This window comes from Neovison vison, chromosome 12 (assembly GCF_020171115.1).
Source record: "Neovison vison isolate M4711 chromosome 12, ASM_NN_V1, whole genome shotgun sequence".
NCBI lineage: Eukaryota > Metazoa > Chordata > Mammalia > Carnivora > Mustelidae > Neogale > Neogale vison.
Genome location: NC_058102.1, coordinates 48,409,942 through 48,415,859, shown reverse-complemented (window position 1 = coordinate 48,415,859; position 5,918 = coordinate 48,409,942).

The window sequence follows — 5,918 nt, the reverse complement described above, 5'->3', positions numbered from 1 at the left end:
TTTCGGCTCAGGTTATGATCCTGGGGTCCTGGGATCGAGCCCCAAGTTGGGCTCCCTGCTCAGTGGGGAGTCTGCTTCTCCCTCTTCCTCTGCCTCTCCCTTTGCTTGTGCGCTCTCACTTTCATGTTCTCTCTCTCTCAAAATAAATAAAATCTTGAAAAAAAAAAACGAGTTTCTTATGGGAGTTTCGCAGCAATCAAGTGTGTTTTGCTGAATGCACTATGTAATCCCTGTTTTTACTGGGAGGCAGTTTCCCTCAATGACATCTCAATCCAACTTCATCATTACTGAGTTCTTTTAGTTTATAAAACAGTCTCATTTCGGTTATTAAGGCTGACTTCTTCACTTTGAAACTTCAATTCATATTCGGTTGAAAGCTTTCCTTCCTCATGTCCCAGAGCAGGCTGAATTTGTGGCTCTGGTGACCTAGAATTGGAAATGCGACTGTGGGGCATGGCTCTGTCACATCCCACATCCTCTTTCCTGTTCTTACCCCTGGTTTGCAGAATTCCAGAATAGACCCTCATTGGTCCTCACCCTTTATAATCCTCTCCCCTTTGAGTCTGCATAAAGCCTGGCAAATGTAATGAGATATTATGCCCATGATTATGCTATATTACACAGCACAAAGGAGTTTATCTGAGTTGGTCAGTTCTAACCACAAGAGACTTTAAACTCAGAGTTTTCTTAGGCTGGTGGCAGAGGAGTAAGTCAGAGATTTGAAGTGTCGGGGGGAACCAACACACTATTGCTGGCTTGAAGATTAAGGGGCGCATGTGTTAAGGGATGTAGGTAGACTTTAGGAGCTGAGGGGGGTGCCCCTATTGACAGCAAGGAAATGGGGATCACAGTTCTACAACTACCAGGAACTGAAGGTGGACAACAATCTGAATGAGGTAGAAAGCAGGTTTTTCTCTCGAGCCTCCAGATAAGAACCCAGTTGGCCAATCTTCATTTTGACCTTATGAGAACTGGAGCAGAGAAACCCAGGCGAGCTTACTTGGACTTCTGACACACAGAGTTATGAGCCAATATATTTGTATTGCTTTAAGCCACTACGTTTATGGTAATTCATTACACAGCAATAGAAAACTATTACAAGACTCCTTTGGCATTGATGGGGGAAAAGAGGAGGAGGGGGAAGTGATCTTTCCTTGCACAATTGGCCTTACAATTTGTGGTACTTTTATTAGTTGGAAGTACTCATGTTTTCTTTACATGAAAAATACCAGCTAGATGATGGAGATGTTTCTGTCCCCTTTCTGTTGGTTGTCTTGTCCTCTCTGTTTAATGTAAATTGGTATCGGTTGCCTCCAGGTGGCAGTTATCTAAAAGCTAGTTCTCCAAAGGGGCTTAAGGCATGGTCCTGGCAGGAATTTGGGGTGTGTGTGTGGAAGCGTGGGTGGGGAGGGCTTCTGAATAAAGCTCAACTTTTTTTGCTCCAACTCAGCACATTCCACCAGTGGACATCGTATAGTGTTTCTTGCTGCCAGGGTTCTCTTACCATCGCAGTGGCCATCCTGAGAGCTACCAGCAAAACTCCTTATACCCCACCATCTTCTTCAGGGACCACTGACTTGTGAGAAACTCCAGAAACCCTTCCACACCAAAGCAGGGGGCGCTACACAACCTCATTACGTCTCTTCTGCTAGTTGAGTGGCTCAGCAACGTTCAGACGGGATGTAGTCACAAGTCTCAGAGAGGACCTGGGGGCCAGGTAGGGGAGTTATAACTCTTCATTCCTCCAGAAGGTAACCTGTTTTTCTCCTGGTCCGTCCTTAAAACTGTCAATGATAAAAGTCATCAAACTGGTTGAGCCTGTATTGCTCGGTGGGAACCAGAATCTCAGGTCAAGAACTACACCTTATCTGAACTTAGCCTTGGAAAATTGAGTAACTGTTCTCAACAGGACAGTATTTCCACTCAAATCCCTGAGATATGTGGTAACCTCTGAGGACAGGATAAGCTATCAGTTATGCTCCATATCATCCTGCTACACTATTCCTGTTGCAAACTCAGTCCATCAGTGTCCTTAAAAAAAAAAAAAAAAAAAAGACCCAGTATAACTAAGTAGAGTCTATACAAGGTTGGCTCAATATTAGAAAATCTATCACTGCAGTCTTAACGTATTAACAGATTAAGGAGAAAGGCCACATGATCATCTCCAGATACATAAAGAGGTATTATATGAAATTGAACACTCATTCATATTTTTAAAAAATTTCCAAAACATGAATGGAAGGAAACTTTTATAATGTATTAAAGGGCACCTACCTAAAACTTACAACAGACCTCAAACTTTAAAAGCATTTTTATTAAAGTCAGAAATAATATGCAGATGTCCACTTTTTTTTTTCAAGATTTTATTTATTTATTTGACAGAGAGAGATCACAAGTAGGCAGAGAGGAAAGCAGGGGGCGGGAGAAGCAGGCTCCCTGCTGAGCAGAGAGGCAGATGCAGGACTTGATCCCAGGACCCTGAGATCATACCTGAGCTGAAGGCAGAGGCTTAACCCACTGAGCCACCCAGGTGCCCCAGATGTCCACTATCTTTGCTACTATTCCATAAAAGAATACTTGTTCTAATGGTTATAAGACAAGAAAAGTAGATATAAGAAAGGAGGAGACAAATTGATGATTTTTCAGGTGATACTACTGTTTTCATAAAAAATTCAAGAGCATCTACTGAGAAACTAACAGTATTTATAAAACAGAATACAGCAGTTTTCTTTCTTTTTTTTTTTTTTTAAAGAATTTGTTTATTTGACAGACAGAGATAACAAACAGGCAGAGAGGCAGACAGAAGCAGGTTCCCCGCCGAGCAGAGAGCCCGACGGGGGGCTCTATCCCAGGACCCCGAGACCATGACCTGAGCCAAAGGCAGAGGCTCAACCCACTGAGCCACCCAGGCACCCCCAGAATACAGCAGTTTTAATGGCTATCAGATCAAAACACAAAAATCAATCATCACTGTCCTAAAGAGAAAATGATAAAACATTATTAAAGGATGTAAAGGGAGACCTGAAAAAAAGTGTCATATTCTTTAGGACAATGAAGAATCCAGACTGAAAAGACATCAAACTAATCTATTGATCCAAAGCACTTTGAATCAAAATTCCAATAGGATTCTTTTTTATGATTTAGACTAATTCTAAAAGTGACATCCAAGAACAGCCAAAACAATACTGAAAAAGATAATACAGCTTTTCTTGTTAGATTTCAAAACTCAGCATAAGGCTTACTACCCTATGGCACAGTAATTTCTTTTATATGTATGCATATACATACATATACAGTACTTCCTGTTTGCAGATTCATAAATTTATAGTCAGTGTTATAAAAACATGGACTCAATAGGTGTACACCAAGTTGATAGTTACAGAAGAATGGGAATGGGATCAAGAATAAAAATTGGTGAATTTCAACTTTTTTTAATATTCCATTTTTTAATACATCTGAAGCAGGAATGACAAATGTGAATTCTAGGCAGTGGTTACATTAGATATTAATTGTTCTGAGGATGGTTTCGGCATATTTTAACCTGACAAGTTCAAACAAACAAAAAAGTCAATTACTTCCCAAAATAGAAACAAAAATCTCACCATTTGGTGGGATTTTGCTTTTTAAATAACACTATTCATCTCCAGACATTTCCAGACATCAGAATTTGAACTACTTCTGTACTTTTAGACAGCCAAGTAAATATTAAGCTTTCAGCATTCTAAACATTCTGCACACCATTTCTGAGGTAAATCTTGTTTATTTTTCCTCATTCTTTAAGGATTAACCAGTTGTCATTAACAAATGCCAGTATGAAGTGGTCTGGGACCAGGACAAAAGTCTATTGTGAATGTGCTTGCAAAGTTTAGGTTCCAAAGAATTATTAAGATGCTCAAAGTGTCTCCATCTCTTGGAACAAAGGAGGGTATCAAGAGCAATGCTACTAAAAATTAAGCACATGTCTGCTCCTAGAAAAGTCTGGAGTAAGTATAAGGGCAGAATGACATAGGATAATAGTGGAATGCAGGGACAAAGCAGCAGCTAGTCTGCATTTTTTTAAAAGATTTATTTATTTGAAAGAGAGAGAGAGAAAAAAGTGAGTTGGTGGGGAGAGGGAGAGGGAGAAGGAGAAAATCTCAAGCAGACTCCCCCAAAAGTGTGGAGCCCAACTCAGGGCTCCCTCCCCTGACCCAAGTTCATGACCCAAGCCCAAACCAAGAGTAAGTTGCTCAACCTACTGAGCCACCCAGACGCCCTTGCTTTTTTTTTTTTTTTTTTTTTTTCTTAATGGTAAAGTCACAAACAATAGGAACAGATTTTCCAAGTGAGAAGATTCAGTGTGATTTCCCATTCCTCATTTCTTTGACTCCTGCAGTATTTGATATCATTACTTGACTTACCATTTTGGGACACCATTTCTGCGACACCATTATATGGTCTGTGTTTCTGGTCATTCCTCTCGTTCCTTTCTGTTTCTACCCCTGCTGCCTTATCCCAGTCTAATGTTTCCTTTGAAGAACTTACCATTTCTTACATGTTGAGCCAGTCATCCCCTCAAAAGCTCCATCTGTAGCCTGGGCTTCAGTTCCACATTTTCTACCACTGAACTCTTTGTTCTGTGGTGCATCATTCAAAACCCAACAATCAGCCAACTTTTCACTTCCTCCAGACTTTTTGTCAGTGGTATCCTCATTCACTTTGGGCGGAAATTCAGTCAGTTGGGTAAGTTCTGTGACAGCTGGGGTATGACTATCTTGTTCACTACCTGTGGCCTTGGGTAGTGCTTGTTACACATGGTAAGTTTTTAATACCAATTCCTTGAAAGATAGAATCCTTGCCTCTTCCACCTCTCTCCCCAACACCTTAAGTCCTATCACTTCTTCCCTCATTTCTGTTCTTCTCTTGTATTTTCTCCATCTCTTGAGATTTTCTTTTATCCTGTGTCAAGCACAGTTTCACAACTAGAAACCTCACTGTATTTGATACGATAAAGATGAGATTTTTAAATTTTAAAGCCAAACCAAATCCCTGAAGATAATAATGTTAACAATTAACTCAGCTGAGTAACCAGTATGTTTAAGACAGAGTCCTTTCTATAGGCTAGGGAGTGGGAGAAGGGAAAGTTATAACTTTATTAAAAAAAAAAAGTCCCTATAAAAAAGGAACTAATTGCTTGCTGGCCAAAGAACCGTGTTTTCTTTGTTGTTGTTGTTTGTTTCTTTTTACACAATGACTTTTTACAATGTTTTTGGGTTGAGCCATCTGATTCTTACAACCTTATTCATTTTTAAAATTGCCACGCCTATGTGCCAAAAGGGCAAGGCGAGTCTTTCAGTAGATTCCCTGATATATAAATATATATTCTCAATGAGAACGAATGTTATTTAAACAAACCCAAAGATTCTAAAAGTATAAAATATATAGTAACCGCTGTTCTTTGTCTCCCCCTGCTCCCCCCGTCACCGGAGCCACAAGTCTTCTGCTTCTCTAACTAGAACATTCGTATGCATCGTGTTACAAGTCTATATTGTAGTAGTTTTAATCATACTTTTTAAAAAGAAGTCTTGAAATAACTCATTTGTATAGAACTCCAGTAGCTGGCGGTGGGGGCTTAATATATCGCACAGCTGTTAATTTTGGTTTCGTTTCTGGTGCGGCACTTACATATGCCTGGTGCCTGCCGTTTCCACCACGGCCGGGAGTTGTAAACACATGACAGACAGAAATAGCACAACGGCTGAAGTCCCTAGGGTCGCGCGCCAAACGAGGCGCGGCGGGCTGGGCCGAACCCCACCCCAGCAGCACTGGCGGCCGACGCCGGGCTGTAGCGCGGGGGCTCCGTCGCCTGGGCGCGCGCGTAAACGCCCGGATGAGCCGCGGCTTCCGGCGCGCTCCCTTCGGGCAGTAGGGGGCGCGCA